This window comes from Panthera pardus, unplaced genomic scaffold (assembly GCF_024362965.1).
Source record: "Panthera pardus isolate Hobbes unplaced genomic scaffold, ASM2436296v1 HiC_scaffold_13, whole genome shotgun sequence".
NCBI lineage: Eukaryota > Metazoa > Chordata > Mammalia > Carnivora > Felidae > Panthera > Panthera pardus.
This window is the reverse complement of record NW_026526688.1, coordinates 53735846-53758700: the sequence shown is the minus strand read 5'-3', so window position 1 is coordinate 53758700 and position 22855 is coordinate 53735846. Positions and strand designations below refer to the sequence as shown.

The 22855-nt window shown below is 35.7% G+C and overlaps 1 protein-coding gene across 2 annotated transcripts in view; it reads left to right on the top strand.

The window, feature by feature from the left end:
- Nucleotides 1-6819: 6819 nt before the first annotated feature.
- Nucleotides 6820-22855, top strand: part of ADAM29 (ADAM metallopeptidase domain 29) — a 77044-nt gene continuing 61008 nt past the window's right edge. Inside the window, exon 1 of one of the 2 annotated variants that reach the window (XM_019440961.2) lies at nt 6820-6904. The gene's annotated coding sequence lies outside the window, so the exon portion shown is untranslated. The remainder of the gene's footprint in view (nt 6905-22855) is intronic. The other variant, XM_019440960.2, reaches the window with a different exon arrangement.

The following is a 22855-nucleotide window of genomic DNA, read 5'->3' as shown; positions in this document are numbered from 1 at the left end:
GGTACAAAACACCAAACCCCAATCTGGCATTGTATGTGGAACTCTGATAGTTAATCAAAAGTACATATACTGATATTGAAAAAAATTAAAAGGATAGAGAAATGGAGTTGTGGAGTATATTAATGTAAGAATAGACCAACATTTGTTATTTATTTCTGGTTTAATAAAAAAAAAAAGTCTGAAAATGGGTATAATGAAAATTGATAAACTCATCAAAGATGTAGAGTAAAATGCTTTTCCTTTTTACCTCTTTCACTTCTAGTCTGCTCACAACCCTTTGTAATTGGCTTAAATTCCTGTCATTCTAATAGAGTGAATGCCGCCTTATCTTGATATTACTCACCTTCTCAGAAAAATTTGATATAGTCCCCAGATCTCCTCTTGAAGCATCTTTTTTTTTTTTTTAATATAATTTATTGTCAAATTGGCTAACATACAGCGTGTAAAGTGTGCTCTTGGTTTTGGGGGTAGATTCCTGTGGTTGAAACATCTTTAATTCTAGTGACACAAGACTTAGCTGATTTCCCTTCTTCTCCATCTCTTGCTGTATTTCCCTCTTCTATTATTTGATTTCTTCATATTGGAATTCCCCAAGATTCCTAATGAGACACCTTCTCAGCTAACCACGTAGTCTTTGTGCAATGTCATCTAGTCCTCAAGACCAAGACTTTCAAATTTATGATTTTGGGCCTGATCTCCCAACTGAGATCTGGAATCATATTTTGTCAGGCTCCTTGACATATCCTCTTAGATATAGGTTGGTCTTAAAAAAAAAAAAAAAAAAAAAAAAGCTAACAAGTCCAGAAACACAACTGTTAACTACCTTCCCCATCCCTGCCAATTGTTTCTTCTCTTGATCACCTTTCAGACAATGGCACCGTCTAATATCCCAAACTTAAAAGATATTTCTGGTTCTCTTTCTCTCGACCCCAACATAAGACCCATCAGCAAATTCAGTTAATTTTACTTTCAGTAGACTCTAAATTCTATTGCTTCTCACTATCATTACAAATAGTATGTAGTGTAACATTATCACCTAGAACATTATAATAGCTTTTTAACTGGTCTATCCACTCTCATGTAACAACAGTGTTATCTAGTCTTTCCAGAATAATGAATAATGACAGAGTGAGGGGAAAATATATCATAAAAATGATAGAGCTTCTAAAAATATAAATGAAGTAATTTCACGCTCCTTCCTAAAAGAAACAGGATAAAACCTCCAATGTTACTTACAATCAAAGTAATTCCTTTTACCATGGCCTACCAGTTCCTACCAAATCTGGCTTCTGCTTATTTCGAGGCTTACTTTGTATCTGTCCTCCTGTTCACTATACTCTAGTCAAATCACCTTTTTTTCTGTTTTCAGAATATGTTATTTCCAACACAGTGTCATATTACATGTTTTTCCTCTTGTCCCAAAAGTTCTTCATGAAGATCTTTGCATTACAGCATTACAGTATTGCATTCAGGTAATGGCTCAAATGTAATAGTGGGCTTTACTGGGCACTCAATTTTAACTAGTACAAATACTCAGTTCTGGGACATGTTATATCAAATATTTAATTAAGGGTATTATTTTTTATAGCATTTATTTCCACTTAAATTATCTTTTTATTCACTTATTTTCTACAAGTTTGTTCTCTCTGTAAGTAACTTATTTTTCTCATTCACTGTCCTGCCCCACATAACTACAACCATTTGGGCTCTTTTAGTATTTACCTAGTAAATATTGTGAATATGCTCTTCAAAAAAATAAATGGTGTTATTTAGGAAATCATACCATTCCTGAACTAACAGCTATTTCTGGTTATTTGAGAGGCATTTTTTTTAGAGAATAGTGTATATTTATATGATGATATGTTATCACAATATTAATAAGCAAATATTGAAATAAAAAGTATTATTTCAATAAGTAATTGAAATAATAGGATGCTCATTTAGAGAAATTATAGAAGACTTTCTAAAACTTAATTTAAAATAAATGTTTTAGGTTAATAATAAGGCTGTATTTTCTTGACATACGATAAAATTCAGTTTATTCAAATGTATTTAAGAAATGATTCTTCATTGAAAAGACCTATAGATTAGAAAGCATACCTGTGACATAGAACTCATTTGAATTAGAATTTGTAAATAAACACTAATGGTGACAGACATAAAATAATAAAGCTTAAATGTTTTACATTTCTCTCCATATTTTGTAAGCTCATTATATAACTCAAAAGTTTCTTTATCTTTGCTCACACATTAAAATCATTCTAGATGATGTTATTACTCTGCAATACTTTGCAAACTATTGAACTACTGCAATAAGTAAATTAAAGGTAAGGAAAGTAAAAAATAGATTATAAACTTTCAATAAATGCTACTCTTTCACATTTACATTTATAATTATTCAACTTCATTATAAAAATCTTTAACTTTTACAAATTTGTCTCTTATCACTGCAGATGAAAAACTATTCCCTGTGATGACTACTACAGTTTTCATGGTAGCAAAATTTTGGTTAATTACTTATGCTCACGAAATATCTGCTGAGACCTTCTATTACAGGGACCAAAATATTTTTGCTATTTCAAAATACATGATCACATATGTACATATGTGCACATGTAAATATGTGTGTAAAATAATTGCCAAGATACTGAGTCAGGTTAGTGCCATCAAGTCATGTTGGAGCTTATGCTTTTTCATACTCCCACTTATGTACGGGGTGAAGGCCCTGTTCTCTGTTACCTAGGAGCTGTGAGCTTTATTATTTCAGCTGTCCATGTGGAGCTGTCAATATAGGAAGGAAGTGAAAGTTATTACTTTAAATGATCCATGGTCAATACGCAAAAATGTTGTTCTTAGAAAACCTACACTTTAAGATAAAACAGAAGAAGAATTCATATATGGCTGCCCCAACAAACAAAACAGGATGATCTTTGGCCAATTAGAGTCTATAAGAGCAGTGTCTTGGCCTCAGTATTTTGATTGATCCTCAGCAATGAATGTACTCGGGACTTTACAGTTCCCTGATAGTAACCAAGCATTTCTCCTGCCAGGGAGACTTAGGCCAGGCCAGATCCTTTTATGACTGCTATGTGCAACACCTCTTCTCAGTTTAACTCCATCTCTTTCCTTCCCCAGTTGAGAGGCTCTCTAATGCTCAAATATGGTTTGAAAGTAAAAAAAAAAAAAAATTCTGAATATTAATTGTTGCCGTACAATCTTATTTCTCCATAAAGTGAAATCTGAGTTGATCTGTGAGAAATGACCCTGCTAAATAATAAACTTAAGAGTTAGCAGGTGCAAATCAATTGGGAGGAAGAGATGGAAATAGATAGAATGTAAAATTGGGTCATGGAAGTGAATTGTTGGAGTTGCTACTGAATAAGAGATGCACCGCTCATTGTAGGCCTCGTCATTCTGCTTGTGACCATTCTGGACATTTATGCTTTTATTTTTTGAAGGATTTGAATATTTTCAATACTGAGGATGACTTTCAGTTACAGGAAGACAATTGTCTTTTGTTTTTTTGTGTGTGTGTTTTTTTATTTATTAGGATAATGATAACTGAGCACTGATGCATTAATTGAATTGTGACAAAAAAAAAACTGTATTCCTCTGAAGTTTCGTCTTCCTGTAGGATACACACTGTGAATTTTTAACACAAAAATAATTTAACACAAGCACATTTTATCTAGAATTTAAATGAGGATTTGTAGGGGTGCCTGGGTGGCTCAGTCAGTTAAGCGGCCGACTTTGGCTCAGGTCATGATCTCGCAGTCCGTGAGTTCGAGCCCCGCATCGGGCTCTGTGCTGACAGCTCAGAGCCTGGAGCCTGTTTCAGATTCTGTGTCTCCCTCTCTCTGACCCTCCCCTGTTCATGCTCTGTCTCTCCCTGTCTCAAAAATAAACGTTAAAAATAATTTTTTTTAAATAAATGAGGATTTGTTTCAACTAAGTTGGTAACACAAGATGCACGTTAAAATTTTTTTTTAATGTTTATTTCTGAGGCAGAGAGAGACAGAGCATGAGCGGGGGAGGGGCAGAGAGAGAGGGAGACACAGAATCCGAAGCAGGCTCCAGGCTCTGAGCTGTCAGCACAGAGCCTGACGCAGGGCTCGAACCCACAAACTGTGAGATCATGACCTGAGCTGAAGTCAGACGTTTAACTGACTGAGCCACCCAGGTGCCCCAAGATACACATTTTAAATAAACTATACTTCTCACTATACTCAGTGTTATTCTGGGCTGTATATTATAACAAAGAAGGAACTTTGTATAAACCATATCATTTAATATCATAACAGTATTAACTAAAATGATATTTGGCCTCATAAATATCCCTTAGCTTCACAAACCAACATTGGACAAGATTTGATAATTTGAGATAGATGATCTCCCTCACACACACCCACACACACACACATTTATGTTTCCCTTTGACTTTTTATATAAATTGTGGGCTGGTCAAGTTTGAGAAGTAAAATGGCAGAATTTAGTTCCTTTGAGGACTACTTCTTAGACTTTGAATTATTTAAGAAAAAGGAAATATAAACCTATTTGGATTACTATGTGTTTAACCTGAGAATAACCTCCCCACCCAACACCACCAAATAAACCAGAGATTGACTTACAGGTTTGTAGATATTTATATATGGATACAGATGTATATAAATTCACTGGTAGGATCAGTGGGAAGAGCTTTCAGTGCCTTGCCTATGATTTTAACCTGGAATGGCATTTTCCTTTCTGATATGAATATATATTATTGAGGTTAGGATCTTAGTCAAACTCTTAGTTTTATAGTGCTATTAATTTTAAAAGTTGATTTATTATATGGCCAGATATTCTCATAATAGGACCACTGTTGACAAATTATCCACAACCAAACATGAACCACAGAATTAAAGCATAAAATTATTATTGCTAGTTCCATCTAAACAAAGCAATTGCTTTTGAAATTAGTGTTGTGAGTCATATAATAAAAGACACACGAGTTATTGTTTTGACTTATAAGCATTTTGTTCATAAAAACTGATTACAATAATTATGCAAAAATGGAAATAGGAGCTTAGCATTTAGCTTTATTTTCTAATTAACTCTATGATTTATTACATCACCCAACTCTCTTACACAGCTGGTGGTCAAGGAATTTCCAGAGAAAATGGCTTTGTTTAAGACACAGGGTTGGAGGGGTGCCTGGATGGCTCAGTCTGTTAAGCCTTTGGCTCTTGTTTTCTGCTCAGGTCATGATCTCATGGTTCGTGTGATGGAGCCTTGCATCAGGCTCATGGAGCCTACTTGGGATTCTCTGTCTGCCCCTTTGCCATTACTCATGCTCTCTCTCCTTCCCTCTCTCTCTCAAAATAAATAAGTAAACTCAAAAAAAAGACACAGTATTGAAAAACACTTTAGATTTACTTCAACCAAAATGGTAGGAAAACTGCATACAAAAACAGCTCCTGGGTTCTGATGTCATATCAGAAATGTGGAGAATTGGATAGTGTTCCCTCTTACTTTACAATAAGAAAAACACCTTGAAAAACTGCAAGTTCACAATGTTCCCATCAGATAATGAAAGCTGCAAAGGGAAAAAAAATTAAAATAAAATCAGGAATGTTGGAAGCACTCTCAGGGAGAAACAAGATCCAGGAATTTGCTTACTTGAGACATAAAATATTGAACGGAGCGTAAGCTGGTAAAAAGGATCAGCTAGAAGATTTTAACTGATTGCTAACATCCGGGTGCGGGTGAGCATGAAAGCTGTAAGCCACATGGGACAAATATGTTCACACGCCTTTATAAGCTTTTCCTCCACACACCCCAACAGATACATACAGAGATGATTGGAGATGAGATATACATATTTTTCTTTTTTCTTAAGAAAGCTTCCCTGATGGTGCTGTCTGGGGAGTGAAAAAGCATGCACTGACTAATGGTCACCTAGTCTCATCTTCTCTGTTTCCTTCTGGAAGCAAAGCCTTAATATGCAAAACCTGTTGCCTGAGGGTACAGGTGGGAACCCAATGCAGTTGTGAGAGAATAAGGCCCTTACCCAAGGGCAAAACACATACTCAGCCCAACATTAGCTCTGGAGGAGGGGCATGGACCTTTGTGAAGGCCTCACATCTGGGACTTGTGTTTATATAGTACCTAACTAGAATTGCAGCTTAACCAGAACTTTCGAGAATGACCCCCACCTCTCTAGCTCCTGACCACCACACTAACAAGATTTGAGTAAAAATAAAAGTGGAATATATTTAGGAAAGATGTGAGAGATCTGTTCGGCTGAGCAGCACAGAGTGGAGAATAAATGTGAAATTTCATGTAGGAAAAGAGTAAAGCTAGAATTGACAGTGAAACTATTAAATCCTACTTAGCAAAGGCAGAAGGCTGTCCTTAAAAATCTTTCTTGCAGACTCTTTTTTAATTCATCAATTATATGTACTTTGAACAGAAAGAGTATTAGATAAATAACTGTACTCTGTTAGCTCAGAAATAACAGAGTCAAAAATAAAGGGGGGGGGCGGGAATTAATGAAGTTTCTCCAAGGGGAAATCAAGTGACCAGTTTTCTTTTACCTCATAGGGTCCAATTTCTCTAAATAGTTAAGGAAATCTTGAAAGTTTTTGATTGATATGCCCTATGACACCTGGCATCTATCCTAACACTTACTCAACTTCTCCCTGGGAGCCAGCAACTATCATACACTGGGTACCTGTAATAACCATCAAACATTTTGTATATCCCAGCCCAACTGTTACCATCAGACCTTTAACTGAGAAACATTCTTCCCTCCTTTGTGACATCACATCCACTAACTAAATAGGGTGGTGTAGGGGATTTACTGTAAAACAGATACTCTCCTGATGGCCTACTCCTGAACCTTCCTGAGGACTCTCATAATCAGGTCATAGATAATTTAAACATTGATTTACTTGTATTCTTAATGGAAGTTGAAAGTCTAAGGAGTAATCATATCTCTGGGCATAAATTATGCTGGTTTTCCAACATATTTGGACTGAACCAAATATTCAGACCGATCCCTGCTAACATCTACTTACATCCTTCCCTCTAAAACCAGAAACAAAAAAAGCACCAAAATCAATGCAATGAAAATCTAATAGAGAGATTAGTCATTGGATACCTTGTACTTTTCCTTATAATGCTTGTATTGTCTGGGGTAAAAAAAATCCAAAGGTCAGAGATACATATTTATTCAGAATCTCAGCAGTATAAATGTAATAATCATTTCCTACTTACCTATAGTACCAAATCCAAATATTCTCTTATCTTTAGTTTACCATAAGGCTGCATATTTCATAGCTTTAAGTCTGTTTTCTGTTCTTTTAGCATCTTTTTTTTATTCAAAGAGTCATTTCTTTCCTTCCTCCTGGGAAAGCCAAAGTCCTCGACGAGGATTTCAAGAGTATTTTCAATATTTTATTTTTTATCTCATGTATCAATTATCTTTTGTTATATACTCTAAAATTCAGTTGAGCTCTGGAACCAATTCTATCTATCTATTTATTGTTTTATCTCTAGTAGGCTATACACTTTCTGAAGAGAAGTTAGTATTTTGTTAAAGTTTATTCTTTGGAACATAATGTATCCCAAAGAGAGGTATTTCTCACTCTTGAAAAATTGTAACACGTCAGAAATTTCCTAGGTTTGTAACTAAGAGATCACACAGATGATTCCTAAGTCTCACTGGAAGGCAATGTGTTCCAAGGGTGTTCATTTCCTATTGCTGCACAACGAATTAGCACAAATGTAGGTGCTTAAATCAACATACACATATGTCACAATGCCCATGGGTCAGAAGTCCAGACAAGGCTAGATGGGACCTTTGCTCATGACTTTGAGAACTGAAATCAAGACATTAGCTACATTACAGTTCTCTTCTGAAGCTTGAGGTGCTCCTCCCAGCTCATTAGGTTATTGACAGAATTTAGTTCCTTGTGGTTATCGCATTAAGGTCCTCTGCTTTTAAAAGCTGCTGCTACCCACTGGCAGCTCTAAATCCTACTTCTCTTCTTCCAAAGAAGAAGGGAAGCTTATGACTCCTTAAACACTGTTTCTTAAGTATCTAATAGATTTATTAAAACACCCATTAAAAAGTTTATTACAATATCCCTAGACATCTAGATTTAATCGTGTTTGTTAATTAAATCTTAAGATGAAAACCAGAAAATATCAGGCAGGATACATTGTAACAGATCTCAACTCACCACTAGAATATGACTACTTCCCAGAGGCAAAAATATGCCCAAGTGACAGAATTTGTTGTGGTCCCAATAGCTTCCTGGCTAGGTAAAAAGAAGAGGGTTTATATGTACAGTAATAGTAGAAAAACTTTTGGGATGGTTTATCATTTCAGAAAGCTTTAGAGAAAATAAAAGTGCTTCACCTAAGAAAGGATCCTAATTTAGAATGGTCAGCAAATTGTAGGCATTTAATAGCTCTAATGGTTTTCAATAAACTGGCTATTTTCAAGATAGAAGTCCCTTCAAAAAGATATTAAAGCAAAAGAAAATGCCCTGGTTAATCATTATGCCAAACAGCCTGTCTTCACCAAAATCTCACTTCTCTCTCTCTCTCCCTCCCTCTCTCTCTCTCTCTCTCTCTCTCTCTCTCTCTCTCACACACACACACACATACACACACAGACACACACACATCTATGCAGAAATTCAAAAAGAATATTATGAAATATTATACACTGCCATCCTTTTGTTCCAGAGTTACAAAAAGACATTTATTAATGGCTGCTTGTGACCTCAAATGAAATCTTGAAAAAATTTTACATGTCACTACCCACACATTTAGGACAAATTGCTCACTGTACTCAATCAACATTAGTGAAGAAACAGACTTCATTGCCTATTGTTGATGAGTGATGCCAAAAATGTACGATACTATTGACAAACCTGTGAGGAAATTTTAACCAAAAACAGATCATTGGGTGGTCCCCAATAACTGATATTCAGTTGGCAGTACAAAAGTTTACTGGCTATCATCCAAAAGCTAGACAAGTATGTGTTACCTTGTTAAATGGTTATCTACCTTAAGGTTAGTAGCTGGGGACATCATCCATTTTCTCCCATCACTTTTAACTCTCAAAAGAAGAGTTAAATGAATTCAAGAATGAGATAAACTAGGTGTGCCTGGGTGCCTCAGTTGGTTTAGGGTCTGACTTCGGTTCAGGTCATGATCTCATAGTGAGTTTGAGCACCTCGTGGGGCTCTGTGCTGACAGTCAGAGCCTGGAGCCTGCTTCGGATTCTGCGTCTCCCTCCATCTCTGCCCCTTTTCTGCTTGCACTTTGTCTCTCACTCTCTCTTTCAAAAAAAAAATAAAAAATAAAATAAATGAGATAAACTAGACCTTAATTTTAGGAAGCAAATCCTAACCACTTAAAGGAAATTCTGGATTTTTGTTTTCTGTTGAAGCCTATGCACTTCATTTTTAAATAAAAGAACCTGAAATAGGGTGGATTCTACATGCTGTGGTTCAGAGACTAGACAGTGAGAGCTAGACAATGCCACCAACTCTTGGCCAAAATTATTACTTAATTGGACAGAAGCAGTAGTTCAGAATAGACCCATTTTAGATATAATACTGACTTTTGAGAGTGAATATATGTAATTTTAGGAGAAGACTATAGTGCTTGCAGGCCTAGAGGTTTCTCTGGCATTTTATTTTATTTTATTTTACTTTATTTTATTTTACTTATTTTTATTTATTTATTTTTATTTATTTATTATTTTTTAAATGAAATTTATTGTCAAATTGGTTTCCATACAATACCCAGTGCTCATCCCAACAGGTGCCCTCCTCAATGCCCATCACCCACTTCCCCCTCCCTCCCACCTCCATCAACCCTCAGTTTATTCTCAGTTTCTAAGAGTCTCTTATGATTTGGCTCCCTGCCTCCCTGGTTTTTTTTTCCTTCCCCTCCCCCATGGTCTTCTGTTAAGTTTCTCAGGATCCACATAGGAGTGAAAACGTATGGTATCTGCCTTTCTCTGTATGACTTATTTCACTTAACATAACACTCCAGTTCCATCCATGTTGCTACAAAGTAGTATTCCATTGTGTATATAAACCACAATTTCTTTATCCATTCATCAGTTGATGGACATTTAGGTTCTTCCCATAGTTTGGCTATTGTTGAAAGTGCTGCTATAAACATTGGGGTACAAGTGCCGCTATGCATCAGCGCTCCTGTATCCCTTGGGTAAATTCCTAGCAGTGCTATTGCTGGGTCACAGGGTAGATCTATTTTTAATTTTTTGAGGAACCTCCACACTGTTTTCCAGAGTGGCTGCACCAGTTTGCATTCCCACCAACAGTGCAAGAGGGTTCCCATTTCTCCACATCCTCTCCAGCATCTATAGTCTCCTGATTTGTTCATTTTAGCCACTCTGATTGGCGAAAGGTGGTATCTCAGTGTGGTTTTAATTTGTATTTCCCTGATGAAGAGTGACATTGAACATCTTTTCATGTGCCTGTTGGCCATCCAGATGTCTTCTTTAGAGAAGTGTCTATTCATGTTTTCTGCCCATTTCTTCACTGGATTATTTGTTTTTCAGGTGTGAAGTTTGGTGAGTTCTTTATAGATTTTGGATACTAGCCCTTTGTCCGATATGTCATTTGCAAATATCTTTTCCCATCCATCAGTTGCCTTTTAGTTTTGTTGGTTGTTTCCTTTGCTGTGCAGAAGCTTTTTATCTTCATGAGGTCCCAATAGCTCATTTTTGCTTTTAATTCCCTTGCCTTTGGAGATGTGTCAAGTAAGAAATTGCTGTAGCTGAGGTCAGAGAGGTCTTTCCTGCTTTCTCCTCTAGGGTTTTGATGCTTTCCTGTCTCACATTCAGGTCCTTTATCCATTTTGAGTTTATTTTTGTGAATGGTGTGAGAAAGTGGTCTAGTTTCAACCTTCTGCATGTTGCTGTCCAGTTCTCCCAGCACCATTTGTTAAAGAGACTGTCTTTTTTCCATTGGATGTTCTTTCCTGCTTTGTCAAAGATGAGTTGGCCATACTTTTGTGGGTCCAGTTCTGGGGTTTCTATTTTATTCCATTGGTCTATATGTCTGTTTTTGTGCCAATACCATGCTGTCTTGATGATTACTGTTTTGTAGTAGAGGCTAAAGTCTGGGATTGTGATGCCTCCCGCTTTGGTCTTCTTCTTTAATATTACTTTGGCCATTTGGGGTCTTTTGTGGTTCCATACAAATTTTACAATTGCTTGCTCTAGCTTCGAGAAGAATGCTGGTGCAATTTTGATTGGGATTGCATTGAATGTGTAGATAGCTTTGGGTAGTATTGACATTTTGACAATATTTATTCTTCCAATCCATGAGCACAGAATGTTTTTCCATTTCTTTATATCTTCTTCAATTTCCTTCATAAGCTTTCTATAGTTTTCAGCATACAGACCTTTTACATCTTTGGTTAGATTTGTTCCTAGGTATTTTATGGTTCTTGGTGCAATTGTGAATGGGATTAGTTTCTTTATTTGTCTTTCTGTTGCTTCATTATTAGTGTATAAGAATGCAACTGATTTCTATACATTAATTTTGTATCCTGCGACTTTGCTGAATTTATGTATCAGTTCTAAAAGACTTTTGGTGGAGTCTATCGGATTTTCCATGTATAATATCATGTCATCTGTAAAGTGTGAAAGCTTGACTTCATATTTGCCAATTTTGATGCCTTTGATTTCCTTTTGTTGTCTGATTGCTGATGCTAGAACTTCCAACACTATGTTAAACAACAGCGGTGAGAGTGGACATCCCTGTTGTGTTCCTGATTCAGGGGGAAAGCTCTCAGTTTTTCCCCATTGAGAATGATATTAGCTGTGTGCTTTTCATGAATGGCTTTTATGATGTTTAAGTATGTTCCTTCTATCCCGACTTTCTTGAGGGGTTTTATTAACAAAGGATGCTGAATTTTGTCAAATGCTTTTTCTGCATCGATTGACAGGATCATATGGTTCTGTTCTTTTATTAATGTGATGTATTGCATTGATTGATTTGCTAATGTTGAACCAGCCCTGCAGCCCAGGAATGAATCCCACTTTATCATGGTGAACAATTCTTTTTGTATGCTGTGAATTTGATTTGCTAGTATCTTACTGAGAATTTTTGCATCCATATTCATCAGGGATATTGACCTGTAGTTCTCTTTTTTTGCTGGGTCTCTGTCTGGTTTGGGAATCAAAGTAATGCTGACTTCATAGAACGAGTCTGGAAGTTGTCCTTCCCTTTCTATTTTTTGGGATAGCTTGAGAAGTATAGGTATTATCTCTGCTATAAATGTCTGGTAGAGTTCCCCTGGGAAGTGATCTGGTCCTGGACTCTTATTTGTTGGGAGATTTTTGATAACTGATTCAATTTCTTTGCTGGTTATGGGTCTGTTCAAGTTTTCTATTTCTTGTTGTTTGAGTTTTGGAAGAGTGTGGGTGCTTAGGAATTTGTCCATTTCTTCCTGGTTGTCCAGTTTGTTGGCATATAACTTCTCATAGTAGTCCCTGATAATTGCTTGTATTTCTGAGGGATTGGTTGTCATAATTCCATTCTCATTCATGATTTTATCTATTTGGGTCATCTCCCTTTTCTTTTTGAGAAGCCTGGCTAGAGGTTTATCAATTTCGTTTTTCAAAAAACCAACTCTTGGTTTCATTGACCTGCTCTACAGTGTTTTTAGATTCTATGTTGTTTATTTCTGCTCGGATCTTTATTATTTCTCTTCTTCCGCTGGGTTTGGAGTATCTTTGCTGTTCTCCTTGTAGTTCCTTTAGGTGTGCTGTTAGATTTTGTATTTGGGATTTTTCTTGTTTCTTGAGATGGGCCTGGATTGCAAAGTATTTTCCTCTCAGGTCTGCCTTCACTGCATCCCAAAGCATTTGGATGGTTGTATTTTCATTTTCATTTGTTTCCATATATTTTTTAATTTCTTCTCTAATTACCTGGTTGACCCATTCATTCTTTAGTAGGGTGTTCTTTAACATCCATGCTTTTGGAGGGTTTCCAGACTTTTCTCTGTGGTTGATTTCAAGTTCATAGCATTGTGGTCTGAAAGTGTGCATGGTATGATCTCCTTTATACTTATTAAGGGCTGTTTTGTGACCCAGTATGTGACCTATCTTGGAGAATGTTGCATGTGCACTCCAGAAGAAAGTATATTCTGTTGCTTTGGGATGCAGAGTTCTAAATATATCTGTCAAGTCCATCTGATCTAATGTTATCATTCAGGGCCCTTGTTTCTTAATTGATCCTTTGTCTAGATGATCTGTCCATTGTTGTAAGTGGAATATTAAAGTTCCGTGCGATTACCACATTCTTATCAATAAGGTTGCTTATGTTTGGGATTAATTGTTTTATGTATTTGGGTGCTCCCATATTTGGCACATAGACTTTTATAATTGTTAGCTCTTCCTGATGGATAGAGCTGTAATTATTATATAATGCCCTTCTTCATCTTTTGTTACAGCCCTTAATTTAAAGTCTTGTTTGTCTTATATAACTATGGCTACTCCAGCTTTCTTTTGACTTCCAGTAGCATGATAGTTAGCTCTCCATCCCCTCACTTTCAATCTGAAGGTGTCCTCAGATCTAAAATGAGTCTCTAGTAGACAGCAAATAGATGGGTCTTGTTATTTTATCCATTCGGATACCCTATGTCTTTTGGTTGGAGCATTTAGTCCATTTACATTCAGTGTTATTATAGAAAGATATGGGTTTAGAGTCTTTGTGATGTCTGTAGGTTTCATGCTTGTAGTGATGTCTCTGGTACTTTGTGGTCCTTGCAACATTTCACTCACAGAATCCCCCTTAGGATCTCTTGTAGGCCTGGTTCAGTGGTCATGAATTCCTTCAGTTTTTGTTTGTTTGGGAAGACCTTTATCTCTCCTTCTATTCTGAATGACAGACTTGCTGGATAAAGGATTCTTGGCTGCATAATTTTTCTGTTCATCACATTGAAGATTTCCTGCCATTCCTTTCTGGCCTGCCAAGTTTCAGTAGATAGGTCTGCCACTAGTCTTATCAGTCTCCCTTTAAATGTTAGAGTGTGTTTATCCTTAGCTGCTTTCAGAATTTTCTCTTTATCCTTGTATTTTGCCAGTTTCACTATATATCATGCAGAAGATCGATTCAAGTTACATCTGAAGGGAGTTCTCTGTGCCTCTTGGATTTCAATGCCTTTTTCCTTCCCCAGATCAGGGAAGTTCTCAGCTATGATTTGTTCAAGTATACCTTCAGCCCCTTTCTCTCTCTCTCTCTTCTTCTGGAATTCCTAGGATATGTATATTGTTCCATTTGATTGCATCACTTAGTTCTCTAATTCTTCCCTCATGGTCCTGGATGTTTTTATCTCTCTTTTTCCCAGCTTCCTCTTTTTCCATAATTTTATCTTCTAATTCACCCATTCTCCCCTCTGCCTCTTCAATCCGTGCTATGGCTGCCTCCATTTTATTTTGTACCTCATCTATAGCTTTTTTTAGCTCCTCATGACTATTTCTTAGTCCCTTGATCTGTGTAGCAATAGATTCTCTGCTGTCCTCGATGCTTTTTTCAAGCCCAGAGATTAATTTTATGACTAATATTCTAAATTTTTGTTCCGTTATATTGCTTAAATAGTTTTTGATCAATTTGTTAGCTGTCGCTACTTCCTGGAGTTTCTTTTGAGGAGAATTTTTCTGTTTTGTCATTGGGTAGTCCCTGCAGTGGCTCCAAACTGCAGGGCCCTTCCCCTGTGCTGTCCATAGAAACTTGTGTTGGTGGGTGGGGCCACAGTCAGACCAATGTCTTCCCCTAGCCCACACTGGGGCCACAGTCAAACTGGTGTGTACCTTGTCTTCCCCTCTCACAGGGGCAGGACTCACTGTGGAGTGGTGTGGCCCCTGTCTGGGCTACTTGCACACTGCCAGGCTTGTGGTGCTGCTTCAATGGGACCCACAAGGTGCACAGGGACAGGAGGGGCAGGCTTATTCCCTTTTGCCTTCAGTGGTCCCCTGTGGGAGGGGCCCTGCAGCACTGGGAAGGAGGAAGACCTGTGGGAGGGATTGACCCACAGAAGCACAGCATTGGGCATTCACGCAGTGCAAGCAAGTTTGGTGACAGGAACTGGTTTCCTTTGGATGTTCTGCTGGAGGATGGGAGAGGGAAATGGTGCTTGCCAGCGCCTTTGTTCCCCTGCCGAGCTGAGCTCTGTCTTCAGTGTCTCAACAACTCTCCCTCCTGGCGTCCTCTCGACCTCCCCACTCTCTCAGAGCAGAGCTGTTGACTATAACATTCCAGATGTTAAGTCCCGCTGGCTATCAGAACACACTCCATCTGGCCCCGCCGCCTTTGCAAGCCAGACTCGGGGGCTCTGCCTTGCTTGGTGGGCTGCCCCTCCACCACCCCGGCTTCCTCCCACCAGTCCTTGTAGCACGCACAGACTCTCCACCCTTCGTACCCTCTTCCAAGGGCCTCTTGTCTACCTCTTTGGCATTTTTAATATTACTAAGAATGTTCTGGGGAACAAGGAATTATTAAATTGAGTACTTCAGCTAAAACTCCCGTATTGGTTCTTCAGACTCTTTGGATTAGGAAACAATGAGGTGAGTAGTTGCATATTGATGATGACACAATTGTTTGTTTGTTCATAAGCAAGAAATTCAGCAACAACTTAGATCCTGCTCCAGGAATATATTTGTCAAAGTGCTGTTGTAACTACCCAACTTAAGCATAATAGTAGAGAACAGTGTTTAAAGAACTATTGTTGAAAACTAGCATCTCTGGTAGTAGTACCCATCATTTTGTGTTTTTAACAAGTTTAATAAGAGACTAGTAGGCAAACTTAAGTTTGAGGATCATTGGTATACAAAAGATAACAATGTGTTTTTTTTTCCACAGAAGGCAATTATTGCCCTTTTATACTCTAGCAATATCAACAACAGTACATTGTTTTTCATGTACTAAGCTAAAAGTGAGGAAGACAATAGATCAATATTGTCAACTTAGATAAATCAAATATAAGCAATTACAAATAACTAAGTAATCAATGTCTATATCTTTAGAATCTAAAAGTGAACTTAAAAACATCAAAGAAATGTTCTAAAAAATGTAAACTGCAGGGCGCCTGGGTGGCTCGGTCGGTTAAGCGTCCGACTTTGGCTCAGGTCATGATCTCACGGTCCGTGGGTTCAAGCCCCGCATCGGGCTCTGTGCTGACAGCTCAGAGCCTGAAGCCTGTTTCAGATTCTGTGTCTCCCTCTCTCTCTGCTCCTCCCCTGTTCATGCTCTGTCTCTCTCTGTCTCAAAAATAAATAAACATTAAAAAAAAATTAAAAAAAAAATGTAAACTGCTCTGCTAGTTTTCAAGAAAATAATTTTTGGGGTATACATTATACATACTTGACATGGTCTTCTGCAATAATAGAATATCCAAAATTGTTATCTAATTAAGTAAAGATATTTCAATGGGCCATGAAATGACAGGCTGTGGAACAGGGGTTGAATAATAATTATGTATATATAGAGTGCATATCTATAGATTGATCTTAGAAAACATATAGACAAAAATATCAATAGACATTAATATATAGGATTCCCTTCAATCATAAACAAACATTGACACTTAAACATTATGTTTACATCACAGATATGTAAAAGGAGAACATTCACTGTCACATTAAAATGAATGATACTCATAGGAGATAAGAATAAAATAAAGATATATGTCACTACCAATGTGATCAGTGAAGTACAAACTTCATGTCTGAGTGTTGTATATTCAACCTGTGTAATCTATGTTAACTTAGGATCTATATTTAATCTTTGACAGGTATGAAAACTCACAAAACAAGTACTATACAAATATAATCTATGGGACAAATAACTGAATAGATACACATAATCCTGTTAATAATTGTCACTACTGGGAAGAAGTATGAGATTAAGGATAAGAAAAGAGTTTTCATTCTTTAGAAATATGAATTGTTTAAAAATGAGCATGTATCCTTGAGTTACTTTTTAAAATTTTAATGACAATTAAAATATAATTATGATTTAGATATCCAAATATATTTACATAGATACTTGGTAATGTTCCAAGAAAATATTTAGTCAATTTAAAAAGATATCTGTGTTAGGGGTGTCTGGGTGGCTCAGTAGGTTAAGCATCTGAATCTTGATTTTGGTTCAGGTCACGATGCCAGGGTCATGGAATGGAGCCCCTCATGGGGCACTATGCCCAGTGTGGAGACTATTTGGGATTCTCTCTCTCCCTCCTTCTGCCCCTTTCCCCTATTCATGTTCTCTCAAGATATCTCTGTTAAATACCATAAAAATCAATGCAATATCTGTCTTTCTGTCTGTCTCTATCACACTCTCTGAACACACACACACACACACACACACACACACACTAAATAAAATGATTTTTTCTTAATCTTCAAAACATATACAAAATAATTATATTATGAAACTTTTGTTTGAAAACCAGTTAAATTTGTCTCTAATATTTTTATAGCTTTCAATGGTATAAATGAATACAATCCAGAAATTATTTCCTATGAAAATAAGATTTATACATGAGAATTGCTCTGGAAGAACACCTATCTTTTCACAATGGGGATGATTATAAAGTTAAAAGTACAACATTGTTGAAAATGGAATTATGAAGAATAAGGGTAAAATAAGAGTAAAAAAGTGCTTAAATGAATGGTAATATGAGATCATTTTCAAACATAGGATTTTTAACTCCCAGAAGCCACTTTAAGGAGAAATGATTAATGGTCCTTAAAATTCATTTTATGTAGTGTTATATTGTTATACACTTAACTATAATACCTCTTTTTTCATATTAATATATAACAAAAGATAAAAATGTTAAATGATGCTTTTCCACAGAGTACTAAAAGATATATACAGAGCGACATCAAAAAGGAGAGTTACAGAAACAACTATTTATATAATAATTACATATATTTTCCTGCAGGAGTAGCTGTGGTGTTTTTGATAATTATTTATTAGTAACTAACACGGGCCATAGAACAACCAGGGCCATCCCTAAATGTATCTTTGTCTCATACACCAGTAGCAACTCTCTTTATGCTTAGTACACCCATTTTGTATTGCCATACTTAAATATTTCCAATGAGCTATTCTTATGTTTTTAAATGTGGAAAAATTTCTTCAGTTTTTTAATTGAAGTATAGTGGCATATAACATTATGTTAGTTTCATGTGTACAATATGATGATTCAATATTGCAAAATAACCACTGCAATAAGTCTGTCATCTGTCACCATCTGTCACCATACATAAGCAAACTAGTGTGAGTGTGTGTGTGTTTGTGTGTGTGTGTGTGTGTATGTGATGAGAACTTTTAAGAAATACTTTCTTAGCAACTTTCAAATGTGTAGTTCAGTGTTATAAAATATAACCACCATGCAGTGCATTACATCCTCATGACTATTTTATAAATGAAAGTTTGTATCTTTGGACGCACTTCATCCATTTCACCCATCCCATACCTCTGGAAACCATCAGTTTGTTGTCTTTATCTATGAGCTTTTTTGTTTGTTTTGGGAGATTTTAAATTTTTATTATTGTTAGTGTTTATTATTATTATTATTCCACATACAAATGAGAATAATATGGTTTATCTTTCTTTGTCTAACTTATTTCACCTAGCATAAAGCTGTCAAGGTCTATCCGTGTTGTTAAAAATAGCAATGTGTGTGTATGTGTATAGACCACATTTTCTTTACCCATTAATTCATTGATGGACACTTAGGCTGTTTCCATATCTTGGCTATTATAATTAATACTACAATGAACATAGGGGTGCATGAATATTTTTGAGTTAGTGTTTTTGTTTTCTTTGGATAAAAGTTCAGAAGTGGAATTGCTATATCATATGGTAATTCTATTTTTAATTTTTTTGAGGAAACTTCACATTTTTTTCTATAGTGGTCGCACCAGTTTACATTCATACCCACAATGCATAAGGGTTCCCTTCTCTCCACATCCTTGTCAACAGCTTTTTATTTCTTGTCACTTTGATAAAACCATTCTAACAGGTGTGAGGTAATATCTCTTGGTTTTGATTTCCATTTCCCTGATAATTAGTGATGTTGAGCACTTTTCCATGTACCTATTGGCCATCTGTATGTCTTCTTTGGAAAAATGTTCACTCAGGTCTTCTGCACTTTTTTAAATGTGATTGTTTTTTGCTATTGAGTTGTATGGATTCTTTATATATTTTGTATGTTAACTCCTTATCAAATATATAAAAAAATATTTCATCCCATTCCAGTTTTCCTTTTCATTTTGTCGATGTTTTCTTTTCCAGTGAAGAAGCTTCTTAGTTTGATGTGGTTCCACTTGTTATTTTCTGCTTTTGTTGCCTTTACTTTTTAGTCATATCCAAAAAAACCACTGCCGATACTATATCAAAGAACTTACAGCCTATGTTTTCCTCTAGGAGTTTTATGATTTCAAAGTATACATCCAAGTCTTAAACCCATCATGAATTATTTGTGTATGCTTAAGATATGGGCCCAGGTTCATTCTTTGGCACGTGGCCGCCAAGTTTTGCTGACATCATTTATTGAAGAAACTGTCCTTTTCTCAGCGTATATTCTTAATTCCTTAATCATAAATTAATTACCCATATATGCATGGGCTTCTGAACTCTATTCTGTTCCATTGATCTATGTGCCTATTTTTATGCCAATATCATATTGTTTTGAGTCTATGGATTTGTAAATATAGTTTGAAATCAAGGAATGTGATACCTCTAGTTTTGTTCTTTTTCAAGATTGCTCTGGCTATTTGGAGTCTTTTGTGAGAGAAGATATTTGCAAATGACATATCTGATAAAGAGTTAGCATTCAAAATATATAAAGAACTTATACAATTTAATGCTTCAAAAAACGAATAATCCAATTGAAAGCTGTTTTTAAATATATATGAACAATATTGACAAGGCTCTAGCTAGATTCGCCAAGAGTCTTGGTTCTCTATCCTGTTACATTGATCCTATATGTTTGCTTTTGTGCCAGTACCACACTGTTTTGATTACTACAGCTTTGTAATATAACTTGAAGTCTGGAATTGTGACACCTTCAGCTTTGCTTTTCTTCTTCAAAGTCACTTTGGCCATTTGGGGTCTTTTGTTGTTCCATATAAATTTTAGTGTTTTTTTGTTCTATTGTGAAAAATGCTGTTGGTATTTTGATAGGGATTACATTAAACCTGATTGCTTTTGTAGCATAAACATTTAAAAAAAATATTTGTTCCTTCAATCCATGAGTATGGAATATCTTTCCATTTCTTTGTGTCGTCTTCAATTTCTTAAGAAATAGGCAGCAGAAATGAACAGACATTTCTCCAAAGAAGACATCCAGATGGCCAACAGACAAATAAAAAGATGCTCAACATCATTTATCATCAGGGAAATGTAAGTGAGATATCACTTCACACCTGTCAGAATGGATAAAATCAAACACACACACACACACAAAACAGTACATGTTGACAAGGATGTGGAGAAAAAGAAACTCTTGTACTGTTGGTGCAGTCACTCTGGAAAACAGTATGGAGGTTCCTCAAAAAGTTAAAAATAGAACTTCCCTATGATGTAGCAATTGCACTAATTCACCCCAAAATACAAAAACAGTAATTCAAAAGGATACATATACCCTTATGTTTATAGCAACATTATTTATAATAGCAAAATTATGGAAGCAGCCCAAGTCTCCATCGATAGATGAATGGATAAAGAAGATGTGATATATACACATAATGAAATATTATTCAGCCATAAAAAGAATGAAATCTTGCCATTTGCAATGACATGGATGGAGCTAGAGAGTATAATGCTAAGCAAAGTCAGTCAGTCAGAGAAAGACAAATACCATATGATTTTACTCATATGTGGAATCTAAGAATAAACAAACAAATGAGCAAAGGAAAAAAGAGAGAGAGAACCAAGAAATGGACCCTTAGCTATAGAGAACAAACTGACGGCTACCAGAAGGGAGGTTGGTAAGAAGGGATGGGTGAAATAAGCAATGGGGATTGAGGACTACACTTGTCATGGTGCACACTGGGTGTTGTATGGAATTGTTGAATCACTATACTGTATGCCTGAAACTAAGATAACACTGTAAACTATACTGGAATTTAAAATAAAATTTAAAAAGACCCAACTTTTAGTTTAATCGATTTTTTTAGTTTCTATTTTGTATATTTATGCTCTAATCTTTGTTAATCCCTTCCTTCTGCCAACTTTGAATTTCACTTGTTCTTATCCTACTTCCATTAGATGTAAAGTTAAGTTGTTTGTGATTTTTCTAGTTTCTTGAGGCAGGCATTTATTGCTATGAATGTAACTCTCAGAATTGCTTTTGCTGCATTCCATAAGTTTTGGTATGTTTCATTTCCATTTTCATTTGTCTTAGGGTATTTTTATTTACCTTTTGACTTGATGTTGACATATATTTAGATTTTACAGTTTTGTTTGTTTGTTTTGGAACTGATTTCTACTTTCATACCACTGTGGTCAGAAAAGATATTTAATATAATTTCAGGATTCTTAAATTTATTAAGACTTGCTTTGTGGCCTAACCTGTGATATATCCTGGAGAATGTTCCAGGCTGACTTGAGAAGAATGTATATTCAGTTCTTTGGGATGGAATGTTTTGTAAATATCTGTTACATCTATCTGGTCCAACATGTTATTTGAGGCTGATATTTCCTTATTGATTATCTATCTGGACTACCTCTCCATTGACATAAGTGAAGTATTAAAGTCCCATACTACCATTGTATTGCTGTCTTTTTCTCTTTTTAGTCCTGTTAACATTTATGTATGTAGGTGCTTCTGTGTTGGATGCATAAATGTATACAAATGTAATATCGTCTTGTTGGATTGACAGCTTTATCATTATATAATATCCTTCTTTGTCTCTTATTACAGTTTCGTTTCAAAGTCTATTTTGTCTGATGTAAGTATAGCTACCCCAGCATTCTTTTGGTTTTCATTTGCATCGAAGATATTTTTCCATACCTTCACTTTCAGTCTGTGTGTGTCCTTAAATCTGATGTGAGATTTTTGTAGACAGCATATAGATATAGACAGGTCTTTTTTTTTTTTTTCCAGCCATTAAGCTGCACTATGTCTTTTGATTGCAGAATTTAGTCCATATACATTTAAAGTAATTATTGATAGGTATACACTTACTTTTTGTTCATTGTTTTCTGAATGTATTGTAGTTTCTCTCTGTTTCTTTCTTCTTGTTCTCTTCATTTGTGGTTTTATGGACTTCTTTAGTGGTATGCTAAGATTCCTTTCATTTTATCTTTGTGTGACTGCTATAGGTTTTATGTCATCATCATGAGGATTATGTACAACATTTATTACAGTCCATTTTAAATTGATAACAATTTAAGTTTGAATGAATTCTAAAGCTTTACATTTTTACTCTCTCCAACACTTTAGGTTTTTGATGTCACATTTTGCATTTTTTATCTTGTGGATGCCTTAACTCATTATTGTAGTTATAGTTATTTTTGCGACTTTTATCTTTTAACCTTTATATTAGCTTTATATGTAATTAATTTACTACCTTTACTATATATTTACCTTTACCAATGAGATTTATACTTTCATATATTTTCTTGATACTAGTTAACATCCTTTCTTTTTTAGCTTAAAGAAGTTCCTTTAACATTAATGGTGATGAACTCCTCTAACTTTCTTGTCTGAAAATTTCTTTTATCTTCCTTTCAATTCTGAATGATAACTTTTCTAGGTAGAGTATTCTTGGCTGGAAGTTTTTTGTTTTTTGTTTTTTTTT